This window comes from Gossypium arboreum, chromosome 13 (genome assembly GCF_025698485.1).
Source record: "Gossypium arboreum isolate Shixiya-1 chromosome 13, ASM2569848v2, whole genome shotgun sequence".
Lineage (NCBI taxonomy): Eukaryota > Viridiplantae > Streptophyta > Magnoliopsida > Malvales > Malvaceae > Gossypium > Gossypium arboreum.
The window spans coordinates 53,397,150-53,407,636 of record NC_069082.1 but is presented as its reverse complement, the minus strand read 5'-3'; the positions used below and the strand labels follow the sequence as shown (position 1 = coordinate 53,407,636).

The 10,487-nt window shown below is 38.3% G+C and overlaps 1 non-coding gene across 1 annotated transcript; it reads left to right on the top strand.

Moving 5' to 3' along the window:
- The first annotated feature begins 8,517 nt into the window (after positions 1-8,517).
- LOC128287130 (small nucleolar RNA R71) lies at positions 8,518-8,624 on the top strand. The gene has a single exon (XR_008277827.1). It is a non-coding gene; the product is annotated as a small nucleolar RNA R71 (small nucleolar RNA).
- Positions 8,625-10,487: the final 1,863 nt, after the last annotated feature.

Genomic DNA, 10,487 nt, shown 5'->3' with positions numbered 1-10,487 from the left:
AATATATGGTTTTTTTTTAAGAATAAGAACAATAATGGAAAATACATAATAAGAAATAATTCAGCATCTAGAATGAACGAACATAAATAGGTAACTAATCAAATTAAATCTCGATAGAAAGGGAGTTAATGAAAAAGGGAGAAATTCTTAATGAATCAAAAAGGGTTAAGTTGTGGGTTAATATTAAGGGGGAAAATCGAGAAACAATAGTTAAGGTTCAAAGGGGTTCACTAGGGGTCAATTATGTGGGTAGGCTTTTTATGGGGTAAATGGGTTAAGACCTAAATGCCTTTATCATTTTAGTATATCAAATCAAAGGTGTGGTCTTGACATGTATAATCGATGCAAGTTCTAGAATAACAAATCAAAGTTGACATACTCATAAAAACAATCAGTGAGTAAGAAAGATATATGCTCTGAAAGGCTTAAAATCTCACGAAATTTATGGGTATTTGATGTCAATCCTGTAAATTCAAAACTTCAAGATCATACCTCGATTCAGGGAAACAACCTAGAAATTTTAATTCTCAAAAGTCAACTTATCATGCTTGATCATCTAGTGTCCTAAAGTTTAAACAATTAATGCACAGTTACCTATGATTTAATTTAAAACATATCAATAAAAATCATAAGTCAATCAAGATTCATTCTAATAGTAATATGAGGAAATTATTTGAGAACAAGATAAAAATTCAGGTCTTTTCTGATAATCACATAAATAGCCTCCTCACACTTAAGATGTACATTGTCCTCAATGTATAGAGATAGATAATAGAAATAAAAGCATAATATCATAAGAGAGAGAGAGAGAGAGAGAAGCAAAACTGCCCTGAATTTGGATGTAATCCTTGAAAGAGTGAAAACAAGTTTAGAGGTGTTGAAAGTGATGTGTATGTGACATGTAGATAGAAGTGAAGGTGGTGGTAGAGGTTGGCTTCCACAATCACAGTGCCCAGCGAAGAGGTTATCGTGGTGGTAAGTGTCATGGTGGCTATGGTCATGGTTGAGCAAGACATGGTAGTCGTGGAGGATTGTTTGTTTATTCCTCAGTAGTACCCATCGACTGAACCTTTTGAAACTGCGATGCCATTAATAATATTTAAAGGATTTATATGTAAAGGGTTGTTATTGTTAGTAATAATGAAATAACTAGATAAAAAAATTCAAATTATACTAGTAAAATTCTTGTAGGAAAATGATAACGAAAGTGCAAAAGAAACGCAAAAATAAAAATAAAATAAAAAGAAAAATAATTTGAAAATTAGATAGACTTAATAGTCCTCGTCAACAGCTGGATTGTGAGGTGGTGGTGCTGGAGGCGATATGTGAAAATGTTGGCAAATTTATTGTCGTGTCGCCTCGATGCTGTCTAATTATTGAGTATAATATTGCTCAAAGCGATGAAGGTGGTTAGAAACTTTAGACAATGAAGTAGCCGCATGAACTGGTCGGTGACTCGGTGGTGGCTGTGAAGGTGGGTCCTTCTGAAACGCAGGGATATCATCAGGAATATCCTCGGCGTCATCCTCATCGGTAGCTTGTACAAGTTGGTACTAGGGAGGGTTGAACCCACGATGACGCTCAATCATTCGCATATGGAGCATACTTTGGATGCCCTGTGGGGACATCTGGCCAATGAGAGTAAGCGATGAAGACTGCACCCCTGTATTCAAGAGCCTAAAATATCACGCTAGATGAGTCACATTTGGGCCTATGCTGATGACTCCCTTCCGGTGTCATTCTGTCTGATGTTAAATGGCAAGGACGACGAAGTTTGCGAGGTAAAAAATATGCCCTTGCCTCATGCTCCACAGAAAGTATGTGTCGTAAGTGTTGACGACTCCAGTGCTCTCTCGCCTCCCTATTAATATGTGTGCCAAAAGGGAACGGAGATAGTACAGAGCTAGAGCTAGAGCTAGAGCCGATACCTTTGAACGAGTAGGATCATAAATGCCTGTAGCAGGCTGGAGGTCTACCCAACATGATGAAGGTGAACGATGTATGTGGCGATGGAGGTAGGGGAAATGGTCGGCTGCCATAAACTCGTTGGTATAGAGTCCCAAGACAGCTCCAACTTTGGGGACACTTAACTGACGTGCTAGACCGCCAAGGCAGAATTGAACTGTTCTTGGGTCGTCGTACTCTGCCATCACTGTCTGTAACTAGAAGGTTGAGCCAAGCTCTAAGGTGAACTCAAAATACGTTGGTTCGATGATATCAATGAAGTAGTCCCACGGAGCGGTGGCAAGGAGGGCCCGAACCGAATCAACTAGGTGGACCTGCTCTAGTGTGGCCTAATCGATGCAACACCCCACTCCGAGGGGTCGGGCATGTAGAATCTGAAATAGTTCTTCTTGGGGCCCTGGTGGCAATTGGAGGAATGGGTGTTGTATCTTAGTGGTAGGACCTGAGGAGGATGCCGCTCATTTTCACTTTTTAGAGGTGGGAATAGAAGTTTTCTTTCCTCGAGTGTTTGTCATGATTTACCTGAAAGAGACATAATTAGCACCTAATCAAAGACAGACAGCTTAGATGACTCTGTTGTGATAACAAGATAGAAATTTAGTCCTATATACACCGTTACCCTAACATGCAAAAATTAACAGAATGTGAAGCTAACTAATAGTATACTAATCTAATTAGCACTGGAAACAAACCAAATAGTAGTAACGATTAACTAAATTCACAACTTATATCAGAAGAGCCTATGATTAAACATTGAGGAAGGCAAATGAATAGAAATCAAGAGAAGTAAATCCCAAATCTACTGTTAATACGGGGAAACAAAGTTCCAAATGAATATGAAACACATTAATGAGATAAAATAAAATGAAATAATAAAAATGAGGAAAGTTAAGAATATGAAGAACTGATGGTTAAGTGAACGGCGGCTAGGTGGTCAACTTGGCCAATGGTGGCAAGAGGTGGTCGGAGTAGGGGCAAGGTATGAGCGACGGCTAAGGTTTGTATGAGGGAAAAAAGAAAAAGAGGAAGTTATGGGGTTAAGCAAATATGGAAAAAAGAGGGAGAGGAAGAAATAAAGGGAAGGAGAGTGGAGTGGTTGTCGCTGGAGGTTCGTCGAAGTACAGTGGCCGAAGTGGAGAGGGTGAGTAGTGGGGAAGATGATGAATAGTGGTTAGGAAGGTTTAAATAAGAAAGGGGAAATTAGGGTTGGGGGGTTAAATTGGGGGCCACGGTTATGTAATCGTCGTTTTGGGCCACATGGTCGTGGCCCATGTCCATGTTGTATGCTCACAGCTTGTGTTTTTGGGCCACATCGCACGGCCATGTAGTGCTCCCTTTCATTTCTCCCACTCTCGTGTTCAGTCCCACACGCCCGTGTCAATTAATCAGGATTGCGCACGGCCTTTAAGCACGACCGTGGCCTATGCCCGTGGTCTATTCTGACTTCGTTTACCATTTCAATTGTTGGGAAAGTTCTCACACTGCCTTAAGCACGTCCGTATGACTGGCCGTGCGACTCCCACGCCCGCCTCACATGGCCGTGGTAATTTATCGTAGGCCGTGTCTCTACTGATCTTTTTGGAAATTAAGGTGTAGTTTTAGCACGATCTGGGACACGCCTGTGTCCCTTAACCGTGTGGTGCACACGGCCGCCTCAAACGGCCATGGCTATTGATCGCAGCCCGTGTTTCATCCTGTCTTGGGAAAAAGTGTTTGTCCTGTATTAGCACAGTCTGGGCCACGTCCGTGTCTACTACCCGTAGGGAGCCCACGGCCTAAAGCACGCCTGTATGATAGACCGTGTGTGCCGAAAATACCTGTAGTCAGATTATAAAGCAAAAGGAAAAACGACTAAGTTATTTAGTGGGGTTAGTGCTCGGGTTACCTCCTGAGAAGCGTTTATTTAGAGTCTAAGCTCGACTTTACCTAGTAGGTATGTTTATTCAGTTTCGTGGAGCCATAGCTCCTCTCTTTTATCTTTGAAATCCACACCGTTATAAAGTTTAAGGCGATGTCCATTTACCTTGAAAGTGCCTTGGGTTAGGTGACTTACCTCTACTGTGCCATATGGAAAGATAGTTTGGACTATGAATAGACCTGACCATCATGATTTATGCTTCCCAGGGAACAGTTTGAGCCTTGATTTGTATAACAGGACAAGATCTCCAACTTCAAATTGCTTGCTTTGCTTTAAACAACCATCATGGCAGCACTTTGTTACTTTCTTGTATATTCGTGAATTCTCATAGGCATTAGCTCGCCATTCATCTAACTCGTTCAGCTGCATCAATCTCCTTTCACCTGCGAGTTTGGGATCAAAGATTAGAAAATTTTCAGCTAGAATTCTTTATGCTCCAATTGAAATGGTAAATGACATCTATAAAGGGGTGTTCCTATAGGGGTATTAAAAGCAGTTCTATAGGCCCATAAAGCATCATCTGTTTTCTTTGCCCAATTCTTCCTATTTGAATCTATAGTTGTTTCTAGAATACGTTTAAGTTCTCGGTTCGCGACTTTGACTTGTCCACTAGTTTGAGGATGGTAAGGGGTAGTTGTTCTGTGGTAAACTCCATATTTCTTAAGGGTTTTATCAACTTGAGTATTACAAAAATGAGTGCCCCTATCACTGATGATTACTCTAGGTGTTCCAAATTGAGAAAAAAGTTTCTTAAGGAACTTAACCATTACTCTAGCATCATTAGTAGGTAAGGCTTGGGCTTCCACCATTTAGACATATAATCAACGGCTACTAATATGTATTTATTTCCAAATGAGCTAGGAAATGGACCCATGAAATCAATACCCCATACATCAAATATTTCACATGAGAGCATGAACGTTTGGAGCATTTCGTCACCTTTAGAGATATTACCTGTTCGTTGGCATTTATCGTAAGTAGCAACATACCTGTTGGCGTCTTTGAATAGTGTGGGCCAATGAAAACCTGATTCAAGTGTTTTATGTGTGGTCCTAGTTCCACTGTAATGTCCCCCCGTCGGTCCTAAGTGACAATGCTCCAAAATTTTAATTGCTTCTGTCTTTGTAAGGCATCTTCGAATTACTTGATCTGCACATATGCGAAAAAGAAAAGGTTCTTCGCAAAAACAGTTTTTCACATCAGTGAAGAATTTCTTCTTTTGCTGATGTGTCAACCCTTTTGGTATAATGTTAGCGACTAAATAATTCACGATGTTTGCAAACCAAGGTTCCTCAAAGTCAAAGACACCAAAAAGTTATTCTTCAGGGAATGAGTCATTTATCTCCTGTTCGTTTAGTTCATTGAGATGTGGGTTTTCTAATCTGGATAGATGATCTGCTGCAAGATTTTCTGCTCCTTTCTTATCTTGAATTTCTAAATCAAATTCCTGCAACAATAAAATCCATCTTATTAGTCGAGGTTTTGCATCTATTTTAGTAGAGCTGAATGGTCAGTGTAAACAAAAACTTTAGATAATATTAAATATGGTCTAAATTTATCGAATGCAAAAACCACATCCAACAATTCTTTCTCAGTCGTCGTATAGTTTTCTTGTGCAGCTGTCAATGTTTTGCTAGCATAATAAATCAGTTGAAAGTGCTTGTCTTTTTGCTGTCCAAGAACCTCTCTTACTGCAAAATCACTCACATCACACATTAGTTCAAAAGATAAATTCCAATCAGGTGCAACTATGATCGGAGCATTGATTAATTTATCCTTAAGAGTATTGAACGTTTCTAAACAATCCTGACTGAAATTCGTTAAAGGTTTAGCTATTTTAGAAAAGTCTTTAATAAATCTTCTATAAAATCCAGCATGTCCTAAAAAACTACGAATAGCCTTAACTGAATTAGGGGGAGGTAGTTTCTCAATAGTTTCAACTTTTGCTTTATCAACCTCGATTCCCTTACTAGAAATTTTATAGCCTAACACAATTCCTTCACGAACCATGAAGTGACATTTTCCCTAATTCAGTACAAGATTTGTTTCCTCACATCTAACTAAAACTCATTTTAAATTTTTAAGGCAAAGATGGAAAGAGTTGCCAAATACCGAGAAGTCATCCATAAATACCTCCATAATGTCTTCCACGAGTTCATCAAAAATGGCTAACATGCATCGCTGAAAAGTAGCAGGAGCATTACATAATCCAAAAGGCATTTTTTGATAAGCAAACGTACCGTATGGACATGTAAATTTTGTTTTCTCTTGGTCCTCAAGAGCTATTAGGATTTGAAAATAACCGGAGAGTCTATCTAGGAAGCAATAATACATATGTCTAGATAATCTTTTCGACATCTGATCAATGAATGGTAGGGGAAAATGATCTTTTCTTGTGGCATCATTCAATTTCCTATAGTCAATGCAGAATCTCCATCCCGTGACTGTTCGTGTTGGAATTAATTCGTTCTTCTCATTGGCCACGATAGTCATGCCTCCTTTCTTAGGAACAACCTGCACAAGACTCACCTAGGAACTATCAGAAATAGGATAAATAATTTCAGCATCTAGAAGTTTAATTACCTCAGCTTTTATGACTTCTTTCATGTTAGGATTCAACCGTCTTTGAGCTTGCACACAGGGTTTGAATTTATCTTCCATTAAAATTTTATGTGTGCAAAAAGAAGGGTTAATCCCTCTTATGTCAGAAATCTTCCAAGATATGGCTCTTTTATGCTCCTTTAATACTTTGAGTAACTTGTCTTTTTGGTTGGCTGTAAATTTGAAGCAATAATTACTGGTAATGTGGAATTATCTCCAAGAAACGCGTATTCTAAGTGATCTGGTAATTGCTTTAACTCCAATTTAGGCGGTTCTTCAACAGAGGGTTTTAATTTTAATTCATTATTTACCTCAATACCCTCGTAGCACTTCTGTCTCAGTGAAGGCTCATTGGAATTTAGTTCAGCTTTTATCTTACCTATCTCAGAGTCATCATCATTTACCTCTTCTCCTTGGGTAAGACACAATTCCAACGTGTCCTTATGTACGATTTACTGTAAAGAGTCTTAAGTAGCATGATCAATAGAGTCAATAAAATAACATGAGCCATCTTGTTCCCTAGAAAATCTCATGGCATCATAAATTTTAAAAATAATCTCTTCATCACCTACTCTAAGCACAAGTTTACCATCACCCACATCAATAACAGCCTTAGCAGTGGCTAAAAATGGACGACCTAAAATTAAAGGCACCTCAACATCCTTATCCATGTCAAGCACAACAAAATCAACAGGGAATATAAATTTATCTACTTTTACAAGAACGTCTTCTATAATACCCCTAGGATATTTAACAGATCTATCAACTAGTTGAATGCTCATCCTAGTGGGTTTTGGTTCCCCAAGACCAAGTTGCTTGAACATTTTAATGGCATCAAATTAATGCTAGCGCCTAAATCAGATAGCGCATTCTCAACATTCAAACTACCAATAAAGTAGGGAATAGTAAAACTTCCTAGATCTTTCAGGTTGGTTGGCAGTTTATTTTGGAGTATGGCCAAGCATTCCTCGTTGAGTTCCACTGTAGACAAGTCTTCAAACTTCTTTTTATTTCTTAGAACCTCCTTTAAAAATTTTGCATATGCACGCATTTACGAGATAACTTCAACAAAAGGTAAGTTAATATGTAATTGTTTAAAAAGTTTGAGAAATTTACCGAATTGTGCATCTATGTGGTCTTTCTTCAACTTTGCTGGGTACGGGATTAGTAGTTTATATTCCCTCAACACCGGTTTTTCATTGTTTTCGGGTTCTTCCTCCTCACCTTCCTTTCTATCAGGTTCTGGTTGCAGCTTCTTTTCAGATTCAGCTAACACCTTCCCACTCCTTAATGTAACTGCTTTCACATGCTCTTTTGGATTGGGTTCGGTATTGCTAGGTAGGCTCCTTGGTGGTCTCTCTGAAATCATCTTAGCCAGCTGTCCTATTTGATTCTCGAGTCCTTGAATTGATGCTTGCTAATTTTTAAGTACAGTTTCAGTATTCTGAAAACGAGTCTCTGCTACTAAGATAAATTTTGTCATCATCTTCTCAAGGTTCGGCTTTTTCTTTGGCTAGTAAGGTTGTTGTTGGAAGCCTGGAGAGGGTGGTGGTCTTTGATTTCCTTGGCCTCCCCATGAGAAATTTGGGTGGTTCCTCCAACCTGCATTGTAAGTGTTACTATAAGGATTATTTTGAAGTTGAGGATTATTACCGATATAGTTCAATTGCTCGCTCTCCATGTTAGGGCCATAGGGTGGATATTCTGAATTATTTAATCCACCTCCACTTGTATCGCACTGTATTACTAGATGTACCTGTGTAAAACCAAGTAAACCATCAATTTTTGTATTCAAAAGTTCTACCTGATTGGAAAGCATAGTAACCGAATCGACGTTAAAAATGTCGGCTTCTTTTGCCAGCTTTATACTCATGACTTGCCACTGATAATTATTCAATGACATCTCTTCTATGAACTCATAAACCTCTTTAGATGTCATATTATTAGCAGTCCCACGAGCAGCTGCGTCAATCATCTGTCTAGTCAAGGGATTCAAACCATTGTGGAAAGTTTGAACTTGTAGCCAAAGAGGCAGCCCATGGTGAGGGCACCTTCTCAATAGATATTTGTATCTTTCCCATGCATCATAAAGTGTTTCTAAATCCATCTGCACAAAAGAAGAGATATCATTCCATAATTTAGCCGTTTTAGCCCGCGAAAAATATTTAAGCAAAAATTTTTCGGTCATTTGTTCCCAAGTGGTGATTGACCCTCGAGGTAACGAGTTCAACTACTGTTTAGCTTTATTCCTTAATGAAAAGGGAAACAACCGAAGGTGAATGGCATCATCAAAAATTCCATTGATCTTAAAGGTGTCGTAGAATTCCAGAAAATTTGCTAAATGAGTGTTTGGATCCTCGTCCTGCAAACCGTCAAACTGAACAAACTGTTGTATCATTTGGATCGTGTTAGGTTTCAGTTCAAAATTATTTGTAGCAATGGCAGGCCTAACTATACTTGATTCAGTTCCTATTAAAGTAGGTTTAGCATAATCATACATAGTACGAGGAGCAGGATTCTGATTTACTGGATTTGCAGCAACCACAGGAGGTAGCGGATTATTCTGATTTTCAGCCATCTACTCGGTTGTGGTGTGAATTTCATCCTCTTGCCCTTCCTCTATTTATTGTAGGCTTCGCCTTATTTCTCTTCGATTTCTGCAAGTTGTGCTCTCGATCTCACTATCAAAAAGTAGAGGTCCTGACGGGTTTCTTCTAGTCATAAACTATAAAAACATGCAAGTAAAGAAAAGAAAATTTAGTAAATAAAAACAAAATTAAATTGAAATAAAAATAGAAATGGCTAAAGTAATAAAAATTAAGTGTTCCTAATATCTTAGTCCCCGAAAACGACGCCGAAAACTTGATGGTCGTAAAACTAACTAAAAATTAGACTTAAGGCAAGCTCACCTATCGAACAGTAGTATAGTTATGGTAAGACCAGAAATATCGTATCCATGAGGACTAAAAGTACTAGTAATTACTATTTTTTTATTATCTAGCCTAAAAAATTATGATAATGTTTTAACTAAAACTAATTATCTAATTAACTAAGATTGTGACAAAGATTAAAATTGGAAAATATTTTTTGGAAAACAGATGGAGAAGATAATACCCAAGGAAGAATCCACCTAGACTTCACTTATTACCTTTGAGTTAGATGATTTATTCACTTGACTTAATCCATAGAAATACCTGATTTATGTTAATATCTCTCTCGAGACTAAAAACAACTAACTATAGGTTGATTAATTGAAATCTCTTTCTAGTTAAAACCCCTATTGTCGCATTAACTCGATCTATGGATTCCATTAATAGATTTGACTCTAATCTGATAGATTTATGTCGTCCTATCTCTAGGATTGCATGCAACTCCGCTTAATTATGAATGATCTACTCTTAAACAGGGACTTTTGCTCCACTGAATAAGCTCATCAAAAACCTGAATTAATATTCTGAAACATTAAAACAAGGGTTAGAACTCATAATTAAGAATAAGAACAAGTATTTATCATATAATTCAAATAGTAATAAGATCCGTCTTAGGTTTTATCTCCCTTAGGTATTTAGGGGGTTTAGTTCATAATAATAATGGAAACATCTCAAAATTTGGAAAATAACAAAACATAAAGAAACCCAAAGAACTTGTAGGAAATTGGATGGAAATCTTCAGTCTTAATGTAGATCCTCCTCCTAAACTGATTCCGATGTCTGTCCTTAAGTATTTTTTTCCTTCTACTCTACGCGTCTCCTCTAATCCTCTTCTAGGGTGTTTATATAGACTTTCGAATGCCCAAAATTATCCTTTTCTGAGTAGAACTAGATTTGGGCTCGACAGGGACACGGCCGTGTGCCATGCCCGTGTGAAGGTGCTCAGGCCGTGTGCAATTCTCACTTGGATTAATGTTGACACGGCCATGACACACGGGCATCTGGATCATCCGTGTGGAAGTGCCTAGGCCGTGTGCAACACTGATTGAGGCCCAATTTGTCCATTTTTTGGC